The 18,967-nt window shown below is 39.3% G+C and overlaps 1 pseudogene; it reads right to left on the reverse strand.

The window, feature by feature from the left end:
* Positions 1 to 880: 880 nt before the first annotated feature.
* On the reverse strand, positions 881 to 1,236 carry LOC105002273 (annotated as a pseudogene).
* Between the last annotated feature and the right edge of the window lie 17,731 nt (positions 1,237 to 18,967).

The raw sequence follows: 18,967 nt of genomic DNA on the forward strand, positions 1-18,967 counted from the left end.
CGTCCATGGGATTTTCCAGGCAAGAGTACTGGAGTGGGTTGCCATTTCCTTCTCCAGGAGATCTTCACAACCCAGGGATTGAACCCGGGTCTCCCGCATTGTAGGCAGACGCTTTACTGTCTGAGCCACTGCAGGTTCAATTCCTGGGTCAGGAAGATCCCCTGGAGGAGGGCATGGCAACCCACTCCAGTATTCTTGCCTGGGAATCCCATGGACAGAGGAGTCTGGTGGGCTACGGTCCATAGGATCACATAAAGTCAGACATGACTGAAGTGATTGAGCACGCACGCACTCAGTGACCAAAGATGTTGAAAATCTTTCCATGTGCTTGTTGGCCATTTATATATCTTGTTTGGAGAAATGTTTATTCATACTCTTTGTTCAGGTTTTAATTGGGTTGTTTGTCTTTTTGTTGTTCAGTTGTAATAGTTTTTTATAATCTAGGTGCTGTCTTTGCCAGATATGTAATTTGCAAATGTTTTGTCCTATTCTGTAGGTTGTCTTTTTTGCTCTCTTGGTAACATTCTCTGATGCACAAAATATTTTAATGTTTATTAAATTTGATTTATCTAATTTTTTCGGTAGTTGCTCTTGCTTTTGGCCTCATATCTTAGGTCCTATCACCAAATCTAAGGCCATAAAATTTACTTCTGTGTTTCTTCCAATAGCTTTTACTTTTAGACCTTATGTTTATTTAGGTCATTGATCAATTTTGAGTTAATTTTTTATTATGGAGCATTAAGGGTCTGATTTTATTATTTTGCATGCATTTATATACTTTCCCCATTTATATACTTTCCCCATAACTTTTTGTTGAGGAGACTATTCTTTTCCCACTTATATTTTACAAATTCACACTTTTATTTACCTTTCAGTAAGTTTAAATCCTCGAAGCGTACAGCATCACATTGATTCTGTGTCCAGTGGTCTTAACAGGAAAGTTGCTTCAGAATTTGGCACAATCCATGCCACTGTTTCCATGAACACGAGTTATCTTTCCTCAGATTACTCTGGTTTTGTTAAGTTTTCCACCAGGAGTTACTGTGTTGTTCTTTGCTTTGTACACACAAGCACATCCCTTGCCTGGATAGAATTCAGTTTCATCTTGAGCATATACACCTTTGATTTTCAGGAGAGCTGTTCAGGAGAACTAGAGTGCTCCCTCTAGTTCCATAGACCCTGCTTATAGCCAGCAAAAATGGCCTGGGGTCACATTCTTCCAGACACATTTGTCATTTTAGAAGTCCTGTTCTCAGCAGGCCTGCACAGGGTCCAAGGCGGCTAAAGAGCTCCCATTTACTGCTCTTGGCACTCTTGTTGAAAGCACCGGAGAATAGCGCTTTGGGTTTGTTTCTGGGCTCTCATTCCTCGTCCATTGGTCTATAAGTCTCTTGTTATGCTACTACTACGCTGTTTTGATTACTGCCGCTTTGAAGTCAGTTTTGAAATTGTAAAATGTGAATCTTTCAATTCTTTCTTCCTTTTTCAGTATTGTTTGGGCTATTCAGAGCCACTAGCAGTTCTATATAGATTTGAGAATAAGGTTTCCATTTCTTAAATAAAATGAAATTTTAATAAGGATTGTGTTTAATCAGGGCTTCCCTAACAGCTCAGTTGGTAAAGAATCCACCAGCAATGCAGGAGACCCCAGTTTGATTCCTGGGTTGAGAAGATCCGCTGGAGAAGGGACAGGCTACCCACTCCAGTATTCTTGGACTTCCCTGGTGGCTCAGCTGGTAAAGAACCTGCCCTCAATGTGGGAGGCCTGGGTTTGATCCCTGGGTTGGGAAGATCCCTGGAGAAGGAAAAGGCTACCCATTCCAATATTCTGGCCTGGAGACTTCCATGGACTGTAAAGTCTATGAGGTCACAAAGAGCTTAACCAGTAGAATGCTTTGGGTCTACTGCCGCTTTAGCAATATTAAGGCTTTCTATACACGAATGCTGAATGGCTTTTATTTATTTAGGTATTCTTTAATTTCTTTTGATAATGTTTTATATAGTTTTCGCATGTACAAGTCTTTCAGCTATGTGGTTAACTTCATTGCTTGGTTTTCATTCTTTTGGATACTATTGTAAATAGCATTGTTTTCTTAATTTCCTTTTTGGACTGTTCACTGATGATGTATAGAGACACAGCTGATCTTGTGTGTTGGCTTTCTACCCTGAACTTTGCTGAATTTGGTCATTAGCTCTTGCAGTTCTTTTTGTTAGATTCATTGGGATTTTCTGAATATGGAAACATGCCATCTGCAAATATAGTTTTAATTCTTACTTTCCAATTTGGATGTCTTTTGTTATTAATTTTTCCTGCCAAATTACTCCAGCTAGGACTTCCAGTACAATATTAAATGGGAAAAAGACCAAGATGCCCATTTTCACCACTGCTATTCAACAGTCTACTGAGAGTAATGGATTTTGCAGAACACTTTTTGTTTATTCTAATTCACAAACTAAAGCCAGTGGTTTAATAAAGGTCCACTTTTTCTGAGGTTAGGTGTTTTGGCAAATTTGATGTCTAGAACATATCTAATAAAAGAAATATTGGAAAAGTCCTCCTAGGAGGAAGACAGGGACTATACAAAGCTCTGTGTCTTACTTGACTAGATCTACTTTGTGATGAAAAACCATTGACTAAGGATCATTTCTAAAATGAGGGCTATTGATTTAGTAAGGTTGGTGTTTTCGTTGGTACCTTGCAGTTCTTTCTAGTTTAAAACACATCATTAATTAAAAGTGGTGGAGAGACTAGGGAACTTCCAATAGCTGACGCTTGGAGAAATGACAATTGACAACAAGGGAGAATGGAAGAAAAGCAGAGACAGAAAGAATTTAGTGAAAGGACAAGCTAAATTCTAACTACTTCAGTGACCATATCCCTGCACTATGCAATCTGCAACTTATGACCTTGAGTTAACAGTGAGAGACCATATTATGTTCAATATAACACATTCACTATGTTTAACAAAAAGTCTTATAAATGTGAAATTAAAATTTCTTTGGAAGGGAAAGGTTCAATTTTGTGTGATATTTCATCCCTTATCAATATCAGGGAAATGTTATTATTTGAAATGATAAACAGTCTTACACATATTTTTTAATTGAAGTATAGTTGATTTATGGCTTCCTAGGTACATTCAGAAGACTAAGATCATGGCATCTGGTCCCATCACTTCATGGAAAATAGATGGGGAAACAGTGCCAGACTTTATTTTTTTGGGCTCCAAAATCACTGCAGATGGTGATTGCAGCCATGAAATTAAAAGACGCTTAGCAGAGATATTATTTTGTCAACAAAGGTCCGTCTAGTCAAGGCTATGGTTTTTCCATGGTCATGTATGGATGTGAGAGTTGGACTGTGAAGAAAGCTGAGTGCCGAAGAATTGATGCTTTTGAACTGTGGTGCTGGAGAAGACTCTTGAGAGTCCCTTGGACTGCAAGGAGATCCAACCAGTCCATCCTAAAAGAGATCAGTCCTGGGTGTTCATTGGAAGGACTGATGCTGAAGCTGAAACTCCAATACTTTGGCCACCTCATGCGAAGAGTTGACTCATTGGAGAAGACCCTGATGCTGGGAGGGATTGGGGGCAGGAGAAGGGGATGACAGAGGATGAGATGGCTGGATGGCATCACTGACTCAATGGACATGAGTTTGAGTGAACTCCGGGAGTTGGTGATGGACAGGGAGGCCTGGTATGCTGCGATTCATGGGGTCGCAAAGAGTTGGACTCGGATGAGAGACTGAAGTGAACTGAACTGAGGTGGTTCAGTGGTAAAGAATCTGCCTGCCAGTGCAGGAGACACAGGTCTTATCTCTAGGTCAGGAAGATCTCCTGGAATAGAAAGTGGCAACCTGCTCCAGTGTTCTTGGCTGGGGAATTCTATGGACGGAGGAGACTAGTGGGCTCTAGTTCATGGGGTTGCAAAGGGTTGGACGTGACTGAGCACGCACACATACACAAATAGTTGGTTTAAAATATATTTAGTTGCAGGTATATAATATAATGATTCAGTATATTTATAAATTGTGCTCCTTTCAAAGTTATTTAAAAATATTTGCTGTATTCCTTGTGCAGTATAGTATATCTTTGTAGCTTATTTATTGTATATATATATAGTAGTATATAAAATGTACCTTTGTACCTCTGTGTACCTCTTAATCCTGTATCCCTATCTTACCCCTCTCACCTCCCCTCTCTCACTGGTAACCACTAGTTTGTTTTCAAATGTTTTATTTTTTAGATTCCACGTACAAATGGTATCATATAGTATTTGTTTTTCTCTGTCTGATTTATTTCACAAAGCAAGATAGCCCTGACGTCCATCCATGTTGTTGCAAATGACAAGCTTCCATTCTTAAAGCAATCTTTTAAAACAGAGTTCTTGGACATGTTTCTGATGAAGTGGGTAGGGAAAAGCTGTGAAACATCACAGTAACTCCTCCTTGTGAAAACAGAGTGACAATTAAGAGCCTTCATGAAGGTATTTTGAGTATAGCTCTACAATGAGTATTTAGACCAATGAACAGATGGTCCTAAGCAGCTAAATCTTTGGGGGCCACATAATTATTATTCAAACCAGGACCCTTTCGAGAAAAGGATACACTATTAATTATGCCAGGTTAAAAGGTATAAATCAGCAGTGTTTTGGGAAGGCTGAGACAGCTGGTCATTCTAATGAAAATGACTTTTTATTTTCGATGTTATTATTGATTTACCATGGGAAAAATTAGTAATGAAAAAATTTTATTCTTCAAAGCTCTAAGCAGATTTTTAAAGGAGAGGAAAATGAGATAAGAGTCTGTTGTTATGTGGTTGCCCTTTTGGCTTTCCTACATGCTTTTCTGGGGTGGTCTATCCTGGTGATGTGCGCCTAGATGGATGTCAACCACATCAGTTTGATACTGAGTGTGGCCAAGACAGAGCTGCCTGAGTTTGGTCCAGGCAAAGACCAGGGTGAAGGACAGCTTGCTTCAGCCAAGATCTTTTGGGCCGTTTTTATGCCCTTCTTAGACTTTATACTTAAAAAAGGCAGCCTGGGACCACATTGGTCTCACCAGGGCTCATACATGAGGAGAAGTCCTAAAATTTGGCTTAACTGAACTTAGTGATGCTGGAAAAGATTTAGGGCAGGAGGAGAAGGGGACGACAGAAGATGAGATGCTGGGATGGTATCACCGACTTAGTGGACATGAGTTTGAGTAAACTCTGGAAGTTAGTGATGAATGGGGAGGCCTGGCGTGCTGCAGTTCATGGGGCCGCAGAGTTGGACACGATTGAGCGACTGAACTGAACTGCACTGGGTTCCAGGTATTAGCAGGAAACAAGCAAGAAATCAAGATTCCCTGCCACCTTTGATAAGTAGATTTCACAGCAAAGCAATCACCATGTAATAAAAGCTATTACATGAACATACTTAATCATGTGGGTGTCATTTATGATTCCAAGGGCTAAAGGTAGAGATGGTTAAAAACCAGAAATGATTTCTTTTAGGTAAACATGGTGAAAATTACTTGCCTGACTTCAGCAAGACCTTACATTTAATCGTCACTCTCCATTATATGATTGTGAGTTTGTGTATCCCTCTGACGAAGCTGTTGAAACAATGACAAAAGTAATGGGGATCATTCTCTGAGTATGTATTGTGTACAAGGTACAAGTAGTTTGCCTAGAGAAACATGGATCATTAGGCCTCCTTGGTGGCTCAGTGGTAAAGAATCTGCCTGCAAAGCAGGAGATGTGGGGTTGGATCCCTGAGTCAGGAAGATCCCCTGGAAAAGGGAATGGCTACTCACTCCAGTATTCTAACCTGGGAAATACCATGGACAGAGCAGCTTGGCGGGCTACAGTCTACGGGGTCGCAAGGAATCAGACTTGACTTTGCGACTAAACAACTTTCAAGCAAACTCTTCAGAGTAGACTCTTTGAAGTGAAAGTGAAAGTCGCTCAGTTGTGCGTGACTCTTTTCGACCCCATGGACTATACAGTCCATGGAATTCTCCAGGCCAGAATACTGGAGTGGGTAGCCTTTCCCTTCTCCAGGGGATCTTCCCAACCTAGGAATCGAACCAGGGACTCCTGCATTGCAGGCAGATTCTTTACCAACTCAACTATCAGGGAAGCCCTGTAGACTCTTTATAAGTCTGCTTTGTTGATGGAGGTGGCAAAGCTTCTGCCTTTTGCACACAGTCATCCACACAAATCATGACCAGTGTGAAGAAGCTGATAGTATCGTCCCTGTTGTGTTGTGACACTAATTGACTCTGAGATATCTATGTAGCTTTTCTGGGGAGGTATGCGCAAGATGGAGTGTACCTATCTTTTTTCCAATTGGAGTACCCACCCAATGCAAATACTTTCATTACAACACTTTTGCACATAACATGTCAAGGTAGGCCTTTTGAGAAATTATATCTTACCTTCCAGAACTGTATGTGAGATTGTAATATATTTCTAAATGTTTAGTATCAACAAGATTTTGTGAATGCTGGCATCCCAGAAACTCAAAGAACATTGATAATGACAAAGGAGGCCTCTGAAAGGGCCTTTTGTAGGTTCTCCTTTCTCTTCATTTGTTCAAAAATATTAAAAGTGGGGTGCTCTGGAGTTAGTGTACTTGGATGCAAAGCTTGGTATTCCATCACTTACCAGTTGTGTGACCTTGAGCAAATTAATTAGCTTCTCCATAACTCAGTTTCTTCTTAGAAAAATAGGTATAATAATAATGGCTACCTTTGTGGTGATGCATTTTTTAAATTTATTTTTTAAGATTTCTTTTTCTGATGTGGACCATTTAAAAAATCTTTATTGAATATGTTACAATATTGCTTCTGCTGTTTATATTCTAGTTTTTTGGCCACGAGTCACATGGGATCCTAGTTTGATCAGGAATTGAACCCACACCCCCTGCATTGGAAGGCAAAGTCTTAACCACTGGACTACCAGGGAAGTCCCTGTAGTGATGTATTTTAAACCATGCACCCATTTTCTGTTTTTTAATTAGACTGAGTCTACAATTCCAACTGAAGACATGGAAATGAAAGAAAATTTCTGCTCTTTTTGGAATGGTAGGGGAAAGCCATAACTGAAGTATTCCAGAAGATTGGTTATATCTCATGATGACTTTTGCATTAAAAAAATTAAAAATGAGCCTCAGGGTCTTGAGAGGAGAGAAATGGTATCTCTATATCCTGACATGTCTTCCCTGGGCAACTTGATGTCTCAGTTTCAGTTACAACGTTTGGGTTAGACTGTAGTCAATCTGGGGCTTCTCTTGTGGCACAGTAGAAAATAATCTGTATGCAATGCAGGAGATGCAGGAGACACAGGTTTGATCCCTGGGTTGGGAAGATCGCCTGGAAGAGGGCATGGCAACCCATTCCAGTATTCCTGCCTGGAGAATCCTGTGGACAGAGAAGCCAGGTAGGCTACAGTCAACTGAAGCTGCTAAGCACGCACACATGTAGTCAATGTGGCTAAAATACTGTGACCCAGAGCTAAGAGGACAGCTAACTGATTGGAGGCATTCCTATCTGTTTGTTGATAAAGGAAACAGTTCTCATCTGATGATAAGGAAACAATTAGCAAGAATTTGTGCTATGAAGTTGATGGAATGAAAAGTGTTATTCTTGATGGAAGCTTGTTGGATTAAGACATTGAATCCCTATTTATTTTGTGTCTTCATCTACCAGTCCACAATGGTGGCTGTTCATGGTGTTTGTAAGAGCCAGGCCAGTATGAAGAACCATTCCTTTTATTCAATCCTCTGGAGCAAATATTTGAGAACCCCGAACTTCTGATGATATAAACTGAGATAATCTGCTGGCAAATTCCTGGCCTGGACAATTTACCTAAACTGTAATTTGTTTCCCTGGGTGATTGACATCTGCTTAAAATATTATGTGCAGCTTAGCCTCAGTATTTCCCTTTTCTGTCTTCTGTCCCTTCTTTTTTTTTTTACATTGAATGAAAACTTGATGTTATGGCAGAAACAAACCATTATACTTATGATTATGAAGCACAAAAGCATCTAGAAAAATACCTACTGACCATTTACCCATGAATCATGACTAATAGTTATCTAAATGGAATTAAGGGTAATGACTTCAAGAAGTTCAGAGGAAAAAAGTGCTCAGTGTTTCATAACAGTAACAACTGAAGGGTTGTTTCCTCTCTTTTATAGAGCCTTTGATCTCAAAATGCTTAGCAAAAGCTCTTTTATATATCTTGGAATAATTTCTTTAATAAAAAATTTTTTCTTTCTTTCTTAAGTATAGTTGATTTATAATGTGTTATTTTCAAGTATACAGCAGAGTGATTCAGTTATATACTTATATGTATGCATATATGTATATATATTTACATTATTTTTCAGATTCTTTCCCCTTATAGATTATTGCAAGGTACTAATTGTAGTTCCCTATACTATGCAATACTAATTTCCCTTGTTGCTTATCTATTTTATATTTAGTTGGAATAATTCTTTTTGAAAAGTTTTAACAATACCATCCTCAGAAATATATTATGGAGAAGTGACAAGAATAAGCTTGAAGTTGACCAAATTCCTCAAAAGAGATAATTTTTAAATTCATAACTCAAGTCTGTGATGTAGTAATGTCATGAACTCTTCCTCACTCTGTTGCCAATGGCACCTGTATTATAGGCTTTTGTGAAAATATTTTCCAAATGTTCAACCTCAGGACATGTTTCTTGTCTTTGATTTTAGTTTTTAATATAGTTAGAGAAGACAGAGATCTCTGATAGAGGCTGTCCTTCCATTATACTTTGGAATTAAAAAAGATATAAATGGTAGATATTTCTTTCATTGACTGCAGTCATCTCTTGAGCTTAATATCTGGTGTCAGGGGAAGATGAATTCCCTAATCTCAAAGGTTCAGTGAAGTGAAGTACCTATGTGTAATAAGCTGACACAGGGACCAGAATGCTCGACTTTTCCCACCGCCCTGTGGATGGGTGGAAGGACTTCGTCTCGCTGAAAATCTTACCTCCTCTGCTCACAGAGCTGGGGGGCCTAGAGGCACAGAGTGCTTTTCCTTCATTTTCTGTGGATAACTAAGCTATCAAACCAAATCAAATCCAATATACTTTTTATCTTAGACATTATTTCTGGGTTATCATTTCATTTCTCTGGATATGGAATGGCTCAGCATGTTTGAAACTATGACATTACTTTGATTCGAAAATAACCTTCTGAATTCATTATCCTGCTCTTATTTCACAGGCAGGATTTGAGAAAAAAAGTCATTTGATATATTTTTATTCTATCTTTTAATTCTAATAAGCACCAAAAATAAATAGTAGTTAAGACAAAAAATCCTCAAGTCTATTTGACAGTACCCATCAATCCTTGAATTCACAGAACACCTCCCTCCCAATTTGATGGTCTCAGGAGAATTGCATGATCTCCAGATATTCAGAGAGACAGGACCTAAAGGATCATCTGACTTCAAATCCCAAACCTGACAGCTACTTGCATCTGTCGTGTTAAATATAGTTCAGCACCTTCACCTTACTCAATGCTGTGACATTTGTCAAGTCCTCACACATAGGAGTGGGTGGCACAGAATGACAAGATCATATTATTTAACAGACTCATAAAGTCAACTAAAAATAATGAAGCTTCACTTTTGATATTATTCTTTTTTTGTTTTGTTTAGGGTTCAGATGAATGTTGGTCAACATGCATATACACCACTTGGGTGGGGCTTACATTTCAGGAGAGGGGCTAACTATCTGAAGTGATCTGTTACTTTGAAATATTGGTATGAGAGAGATTTGTGTAGATGTTCAACTTTTTGTAGAGAGAACAAGATATCCTGTTTAATTAACTATAAATGATATACTTGAAGAGAAACATTATAGCTTTACAACACATGCATTAGACTCTACAGTTATGTAGTAGAATGCATTTGTTCAAAAGTCTTGTTTCCACCAGTCCTGCCTTATTTCACTCTAGCATACATCATGAATTAAAAGATGTATCAGGATCATGGAGCCAGGAAGGGATCCCTTAGGATAATTTCTCAGATGTCTTTGTTTTATTGACGTGGCCACTACTGTTGGCTTTCACCTGATATCATACAAAGCATATCTGTTATCTCCACAGAGTTGTTTAACTTTTGATCTCTCCTTAGGCAGTTGTTTCTTGCAGAAGTCAAAATTTCCCTTCTACTTAAATGCTGACTGACTTTAAGGTACACAGCCTTGAACATGAGCCCTGAATGTCTCTAAAGCAAGGCTTTCTGTCCAACTCAAAGGCCAGTATTGTACCTGTGTAAAAGCACAGTTGTCATCAGAGTTGTTTTTCCTGTTATTTTGATTCTGTTGTCATTTATGATTAGAGAAATATATGACTTAAGTCATTGGATTGGTTTTAAATAATCATTAATGATAAATGCATCTATCCTCAAAGTGGGCATTGTATTTGCTCAAATAATAGACTATTTTTGGAATTCCCTTGAGAGGGTTTATTGCCCACACGAGAGAATGAGTCACTGCTTCACTTCAAAGGTTCGGTCTCTGGTTGTCCCACGCTCTTTCCTGTGTCATTCACCTGACCTTCACCCAGCCTTATCCTGCTTTTTTGGCCACTTTACTTGACTGTTCATGAGTCTGCGAGTAAGTGGGCTCTCTCTCTGGACCCCTTAAGCATCCACAAACAAAAACTGCCTGGGAACTAAAGCAATCTTTCCCTAAAATTCCTCTCAAATCAAAGATCCAACAGAATGATTCTTCTCCATCAATCAAATTATTTTCTGAACTCAGTTTGTCTACACATCCTTGATTTCCTAAATACCACAGCTTTCTTTCCAGCAGCTTCATCTCCCATGGTTCACCCAACCAGAGAGGTGATACAGATTTACACCTCTATTTACACTTCTTCTTGTCTTCTTCAGGAAAGTGGTAGGGTTTCTCAGTTTCTATCATTACTTGATTAACATCACACTGGGTACTTACACTTTATACAGGCTTGCTTTTCTGCTGTGTCCTGAACTTTCTCATTGACATCCTTAAATACTTATATAGTAGTTACCATCAATGTATAATAATGTTAATTAGCGATAATAATTGCGATTCTTGGAACCATCTTTCCCCATCCCAAGTCCCTTATATATAGAATTAATGAGATGTTTTAAAGCTAAAAGTATTTGAAGGGCTTTCATATAGTTAAGCTTCATGGGGAACGTCTACTTGTCTTACACATTTAAAGGTTGTCTAAAAATGTTATTTCCGTGAAACTGATAGTTGTGTCTGCTTTTATACACCATTGTATTTCCTGTGCTTAGAACAGTTATAGGTACACAGTAAGTTCTCAATGACTATGCAGTCTGTTCTTTAGCTACTTTGAGAAGCTTGAAGATATTGTTTATGGTGCTGGTTTATGAATCCAAGCATGGGAGAGTAGGCATTCTGCCCCAGTAACTGAGTAAATGGGAACCTAAAATCACGTTGGTCACATCACACCCCGAACAAGTAAGGTCAAAAGCTGTCTAATGCATTTGCACAGTGAGAGGTAAATGGGGAGGCTTTGGTTTCTAGGACATGTTAATGGGATGCAGGTTTGAAATTTGGCCCAGAACAACATTAAATGCCTTTGATTGGATATCACATCCTGGCCAAATATTTGGGAAAATAGAAGAAAAATTTTTCTTCCTGTTTATGACCATATAACCAGTTAGATGAAAAGAATGATGCTGTTTTTTGGCTCCATTTTAAGAATTATGTTTGTTACTGTGCACTATATATTTTCTGATAGGTGAAAGTCAAGGGACCAGAAGTCATGAGCTTAAACAGCACAACGGTCTGGATGAGGCTCTAGCAGAGGGGATGTAACCTCAGGTTCTCAAGATACAAGTTCCTGGATGGAAATTAATGAAGAACGGCTGCTTTCCAACGTGCCTGATGACTATTCCAATATGTGTAATGAGGCATTGGCATATGCCGGCCAGGGGAGGGCACCAAGATCATAAAACCATGGTACCAAGATAGGCCTTGTGTCTTGTTTTGTATTTTTAATTACTTTAATCACTTCACCTGAAGTGGAAGCTCCACTACTTTGGCCACTTGATGTGAAGAACTGATTCATTAGAAAAGACCCTGATGATGGGAAAGATTGAAGGCAGGAGGAGAAGGAGACAACAGAGGATTAGATGGTTGGATGGCATCACTGACTCAATGGACATGACTCTGAGCAGCTCTGGGAACTGATGATGGACAGGGAAGCCTGGCACGCTGCAGCCCATGGGGTCGCAAAGAGTCGGACACAACTGAGCGACTGAACTGAACTGAAGATAGGCCTTGTGTCTTGTTTGTATTTTTAATCACTTTTAAAAGATTTACTAGAGTATCAAAGAGTATTCACCCTGTGAAGGGGCTTAGTACACATCCACTGATATTCATTTTGTGAAGACATTCAGTGCTGATAAATTCCATGAGCTGCTAGCACTGAATAGCTCATTAGAAACAGAGCCAGAGTTTAAATTCAGCAGCGTTTTCCCACTTTATTATTACCTATTTCTTTCTTTTATGTCTCCTCTATGAACATCATTGATCCAGGCTCTAAGAGGAAAGACTTATTTCTGAAGTGCAATCTACAGAAGCTATGTTGGAATAACCAGGGTGAGGCCAAATTTTTCCTGCTGAGGGATTTTGCCCCAGAAGCCTTGCCCTTTACAATGCCACAATGAGCCTTTGTGGCATTCCTTGGGGAAATGATCAAGATGCTCATTTCCATTTCTGGGCTAGTGCGGTGCTTTGGGTGGCCCTGACAGAATGAAGAGGAGATTTGGGTTGAAGAGTTTAATTCTTTTTTGCTCAAGCCTTGACGTGGTGTCAATGGGCCAGGAACAAACAGCACACAACTTGTTGACTGTACTATGAAGATTTCTTTAGGGCATTCAGAAAATGGATTGGAAAAACTGGAATCAGACATAAAGCAACAAAAGGTCAGTATCAATGTGCAGAGAAATTGTATAATGTTTCTGGAAGCAATTTTTTGAGCTTTTGTATAGTCCTCTAGCTTTGAAAACTCCCAGTTCAAACTCCAGGCACAATCAATCCCTTACATATTACTACACTTATATATTATTGTAGAAATAACTAACCCCCTCCACATTTCCAGTTGGTTTTATGCAATAGTAAATGCACAGTTTTTGTACATTAAAAAATAAACTATTTTCTTTTTACAATTAAAAGTATAGTTGATTTACAATGTTTTAGCTGTACAGTGAACTGACTCAGTTATATATATATATATTCTTCAGATTCTTTTCCATTATAGGTTATTACAAGATATTGAATACAGCTCCCTGTGCTGTACAGTAGATCCTAATTGTTTATCTGCTTTGCATATAGGAGTATCTGTTAATCCCAACTTCCTGATTTATTCCTCCCTCCTCCCCAAAAATGAACTTTTAAATAGTGTTACAAAAATAGAAAAAGATACATATTAATTGTCATAAGGTAAACAGAAATTACAAATGCCACCTAGGCCAAGATAGAGAACATTACTGGCAACCCAGAAGCCCTCCTCAAGACACTTTTCCCCCCAAAAGTGTCCTTTTGAAATAAGTATCCTTATTTCAATCACTGGTTGTTGGTTTTGCAAATTTTTGAACTTTCTGTAAATGAACTTGTACGGTAGGTATGATATACCTCTAGTGTCTGGTGTCTTTGATCCAACATTTGTCTGTCCTCTGGGAGTCATTTTGTGTTGCCTACAGCCGGGTTGTTCACTCTCATTGCCAAGAGCATGCCATTATTTGAAAACACCACTGTCTGTTTACTGTTGGTGGACTTTGGAGTTGTTTCCAGTTTCCGTTGACTAAGCAGAGTGCTTCTACGAGCATGCGGGCATCTTTTGATACACATATGTGCTCAGTTTCTTCTGGGGATACACTTAGGAGTGGAATATCTCATCATATGAATCTGTGTTCAGATTCAGGGGGTATGCCTAAACTCAATTGATTGAGCTAATTTACATGATCACAGAAGTCTATGGTGAATCCATTTGCTTAATATTCTTGCCTGAAAGAGACATGTGTTCAGTCCCCAACCTGGGAAGATCCTACATGCCATGGAGCAACTAAGTCCATGCCCCACAGCTAATGAGACCTGTGCGCCGTAGAGCCTGTGTCCACAGCAAGAGAAGCACTGCAGTGAGAAGCCCGCACACCATAAGGAGGAGTAGACCCTGCTTGCCACAACTAGAGAAAACCTGTGCAGCAGCAAAGACCCAGCACAGCCAAAATAAATACTAGCCGCTTAGTCATGTCCAATTCTCACCCCATGGACTGTAGCCCACCAGGCTGCTTTGTCCATGGGACTTCCCAGGCATGAATACTGGAGTGGGTTGCTATTTCCTTCTCCAGGGGATCTTCCCCACCCAGGGAGTGAACTCAGCTCTCCTGCATTGCAGGCAGATTCTTTACCATATGAGCCACCAGGAAAGCCCCCAAAGGCAGATTCTTTATCATCTAAGCCACTAGGGAAGCTCAAAAATAAATAAATAAATAAAACTGTTTAAAAAAAAAATCAAGTGACATATTGCACTGGAAAATATGAGCGTTATTTCCAAATATCTTTTGACATTGACTTCTAACATGATTCCGTAGTGTTAAGAGAACAGACTCTGTGTGATTTCAATACCTTTAGACCATGAAATTTTTGCACTTTGTTTTATGTCCCTGGATATGTTCCAGTGGCTCCTAGTTTATAGTCTATGGGAACTGGAATAGAATTTGTATCCTATTGTGCAAATTGTATAAATCTTAATTATGTTGAATTGGTTCACAGTGCTTTTCAGGTCTACTATATCCTTCTACATCTCTGTACATTCATTCTATTAATTTTTGAGAGTTTGACATTGAAACTCTGACTAAAAATCTTAATTTATCTACTTAAAAAAATTGTAATATGTAGTGGAACTATATGTAACCTTGTCCTGCATTTTCCCAGTCTCCTGTAAATGTGTCATCATACTTTCATAATTAAAAAAAATAAAAAATTCGAAAAAAAAAAATCAAGTGACAGTACTTTCACTCTATTCTGTGACATAGGTCTATTGATTTATCTCTGAATCTTTTTCTAGATTGTTCCTGGATCTTTGCATTTCCACATAAATTTTAAGTAAGACTGTGATTTTCATAAAAATTTTTGCTGCGATATAGATTCATTTGGGAATCACTGGCGTCTTTATAAGGCTGAGTTGAGTTTTTCAATTCATGGGCATGGCATGGTTGTCCTCTAAGTTAGATTTTAATGGATTTCTCTCAATATTTGTAATTTTCAGTGTAGAAGTCTTATAAATCTTTTTCAGACTTATTTCTTGTTTTTTTCTTTATTATACTAGCTGAAACCTCCAATTTGAATAGAAGTGATCATAGTGGCATAGTTTTTTTACTCTCTATCTCAGAGGAAGGTTTTTTTCATATTTCACCATTGAATATATTGTTTATTGTAAAGCTTATTGGGTACTCTATATCAGGATAAAGAAATTCTTTTCTATGTTTTCTAAAAGATTTCATTTTTGTTAATATAAGTGTTGAATTCTACCAAATGCATTTGTGCAGTTATTGATGTGATCATATGATATTTCTATTTTCCTATTATGGGGTAAATTAAATTGATTGATTTTTTAAAATGTTAAGTTAATATTAAAGTCCATTCCTGGAATCAAGCCAATTGGTTGTGTTCATTGTTATTTTTAATATAGTATTGGATTTGATATGTGAATGTTTGATGAGTACTTTCCATAGTCAGCATCTTCCAGCCAAAGACCACCAGGAACACACTTAAAGCTGAACAATATAGGTTTATCGTTGGAATGAGGGAAACTGAACACAATGGAAATCATCATATCTCAATAAGAGAGAGTTAAGAATTTATTATTAGATTCAATGTTTTCAGGGACAGTTTAAGGAAGTAGAACTTTGCTCTAATCATGCTCTCAAGAAGCAAGAGGCAGGGATTCCCTGGTGGCTCAGTGGTAAAGAATCTACTTGCCACTGCAGACCCAGGTTCAATTCCTGGTCTGGGAAGATCCCACAAGCCGAGGAGCAACTAAGCCCATGCACCACAACTATTGAGCCTGTGCTCTAGAACCTGCAAGTTGCAACTTGAGACCACGTGCTGCAACTCCTGAAGCTTGTGCATCTGAGAGCCTGTGCTCAGCAGCAAGAGAAGCCACCACAATGAGAAACCCATGCACTGCAACGCCAGAGTATTGCCCGGTCGCCGCAATGAGAGAAAAGCCCATGCAGAAACAAACACCCAGCACAGCCAAAATTAAATAAGTAAATAAAATTATGTAAAAAAAGAAGCAATGGGGCAATTCTATAATTGGAGGTCTTAATAAATCTTATCTATAGTGCAGAAGGAATGCCAGAAAGCTGTTCAGATAGTGAGTGAGTGTTAGTCGCTCAGTCATGCCTGACTCTGAGGTGGGTTAGTATTTAGTCATTTTAATGGATTGAACAATGGATTTGGTTCAGTCTGTGTTCAGACAAGATCATCTCAGTCTGTCTTGATCCACCTGTAGTTACAGAGCAAGTTTACCTGACCTCGGTGTTCATGGAATGGTTTCTGTTCAACAGGATAATACCAAGGCCTGGCTGGTAGGAGCAGCCAGCTCCCAGCTAGTGTCTGAGTCTGCTTTTCTCTTTCTCACATCTGTGCTTGTAAGAGAGACTGGTGTGCAGTAATGTTCTTCTTCTTCCTTTTTTTTTTTTTGAAGTTCTTCTCAGATTTTGGGCTTCCCTGGTGGCTCAGATAGTAAAGACCCGACCTGCCAATGCAGGAGATACAAGTTCAATCTCTGGGTCAGGAAGATCCCCTGAGGAAGGAAATGGCAACCCACTCCAGTATTCTTGCCTGGAGAATCCCGTGGACAGAGAAGCCTGACAGGCTACAGTCCATGCGGTTGCAAAGAGTTGGACACTGCTGAGCGATTAACACTTTCAGATTTTGTCATGTTTTTTTTGGATTTTGGTATCAGGTGTATCCTAATGTGAATCAGGAGGTGTGGTCTCTTTTTCTATTCTGTAGAAAAGTCTGTTCATTATTGGCATTAATTATTCTCTGAACATCTGGAGAACACCCAATGGTGAAATTGTCTGAGGCTTGACGAACACTCTTTCCTTGACTGAAGTTTAGTCAGGCTCCTCTGAGCCCGTTCTCAACCAGGCCTCACCTTGGGGGCCAGCTTGGCTTGGCCTGCATAGCCCAGTTATACCACAAATCTGGCTACGTTAAGTTAGAAAGACTCCCCTATCCTTAATATCTGCTCATTCTGGCATGATGTCAGCAAGAATCCTGTTAAGTTGGTTTGGCAGGAATCTCCCCCTTCCCACTCCCAACTTTCCATCTACCGAAAGGTCCACATTCCATCCACTCATTCTGCTTGTTGGCTAAACCCCCCAGCTTTCTTTTCGGTATGAAGAATTGAGCCCAATTCTAAACTGAGCTGTCTTTTCCCTGATTGCAATCATTTCTGAATAAAATCTGTTTTTACTGCTTTAACTACTGTGTGACTCCAATTTTCTCTCACAGCCTGGAGATATCTTCATGGAGTTAATATTATGATTAAGCTTTCAATTTCTTTTTGTTCCAGGCAAGCCAGTCTCCTGCATTGGCTGTAGGAGGGAGTGAAAACAAGTAACAGATCCTTTTGCTCACTTGGAGTGGGGGCGAGCTGGTTCCTTAATCGGGGTGAGGTAGGGTGTGTCCAGGGATCAGGTTGGAGGAGTGGTTTAGGTGGTTTGCCCACCCTTTTGTATACTTTAATTTCTTTATTAGATATATCACTATTCAGATTTTCTATTTATTTTAGTGTCACATTCAGGGTTTTAAAAATGGAATCTGTCCTTTCATCTGTATTTTCAAAGTATAGTTTTGGAATACATTTTGTAAGATCGCTTTAAGGTCTTTACATACCTATAGGATTGGCAATCATATCCTTTTTCCTGATGTTAATCTTTATATTTTGTAGCATTTCTTTTTCTTTTAATCAGTCGTGTTAGACATTTGATTTTGCTGATAGTATCATGTTTAAATCTCCACAAGATATTACTAAAAGCTGGCTTAACGCTCAACATTCAGAGAGCAAAAATCATGGCATCCGGTCCCATCACTTCATGGCAAATAGATGGAGAAACAGTGGAAACAGTGACAGACTTTATTTGCTTGGGCTCCAAAATCACTGCTGATGGTGACTGCAGCCATGAAATTAAAAGACACTTGCTCCTTGGAAGAAAAGCTATGACCAACCTAGACAGCATATGGAAAAGCAGAGACATTACTTGGCCAACAAAGGTCTGTATAGTCAAAGCTATGGTTTTTCCAGTAGTCAAGTACGGATGTGAGAGTTGAACCATTAAGAAAGCTGAGCACCGAAGAATTGAAGCTTTTGAACTGTGGTGTTGGAGAAGACTCTTGAGAGGCCCTTGGACTGCAAGGAGCTCAAACCAGTCAATCCTGAAGGAAATCAGTCCTGAATAATACTTTGACCCCATGATGTGAAGAGCTGACTCATTTGAAAAGACCCTGATGCTGGGAAAGATTGAAGGCGGGAGGAGAAGGGGATGACAGAGGATGAGATGTTTGGATGGCATCACCAACTGGATGGACTTGAGTTTGAGTAAGCTCCAGGAGTTGGTGATGGGCAGGGATGTCTGGCATGCTGCAGTCCATGGGGTCGCAGAAAGTCAGACACAACTGAGTAACTGAACTGAACGGAATTGAATATACATTTCTTATTATCCCTACATATCCCAGGTGGCGCTAGTGGCAAAGAACCCACCTGCCAGTGCAGGAGACATAAAAGATGCTGCTTTGATCCCTGGGTCAGAATGATTCCCTGGAGGAGGACATGGCAACCCACTCCAGTATTCTTGCCTGGAGAGTCCCATGGACAGAGAAGCCTGGTGGGCTACTGTCGCAAACAGTCAGAC

Source organism: Bison bison, unplaced genomic scaffold (assembly GCF_000754665.1).
Source record: "Bison bison bison isolate TAMUID 2011002044 unplaced genomic scaffold, Bison_UMD1.0 scf7180017864440, whole genome shotgun sequence".
Classification (NCBI taxonomy): Eukaryota; Metazoa; Chordata; class Mammalia; order Artiodactyla; family Bovidae; genus Bison; species Bison bison.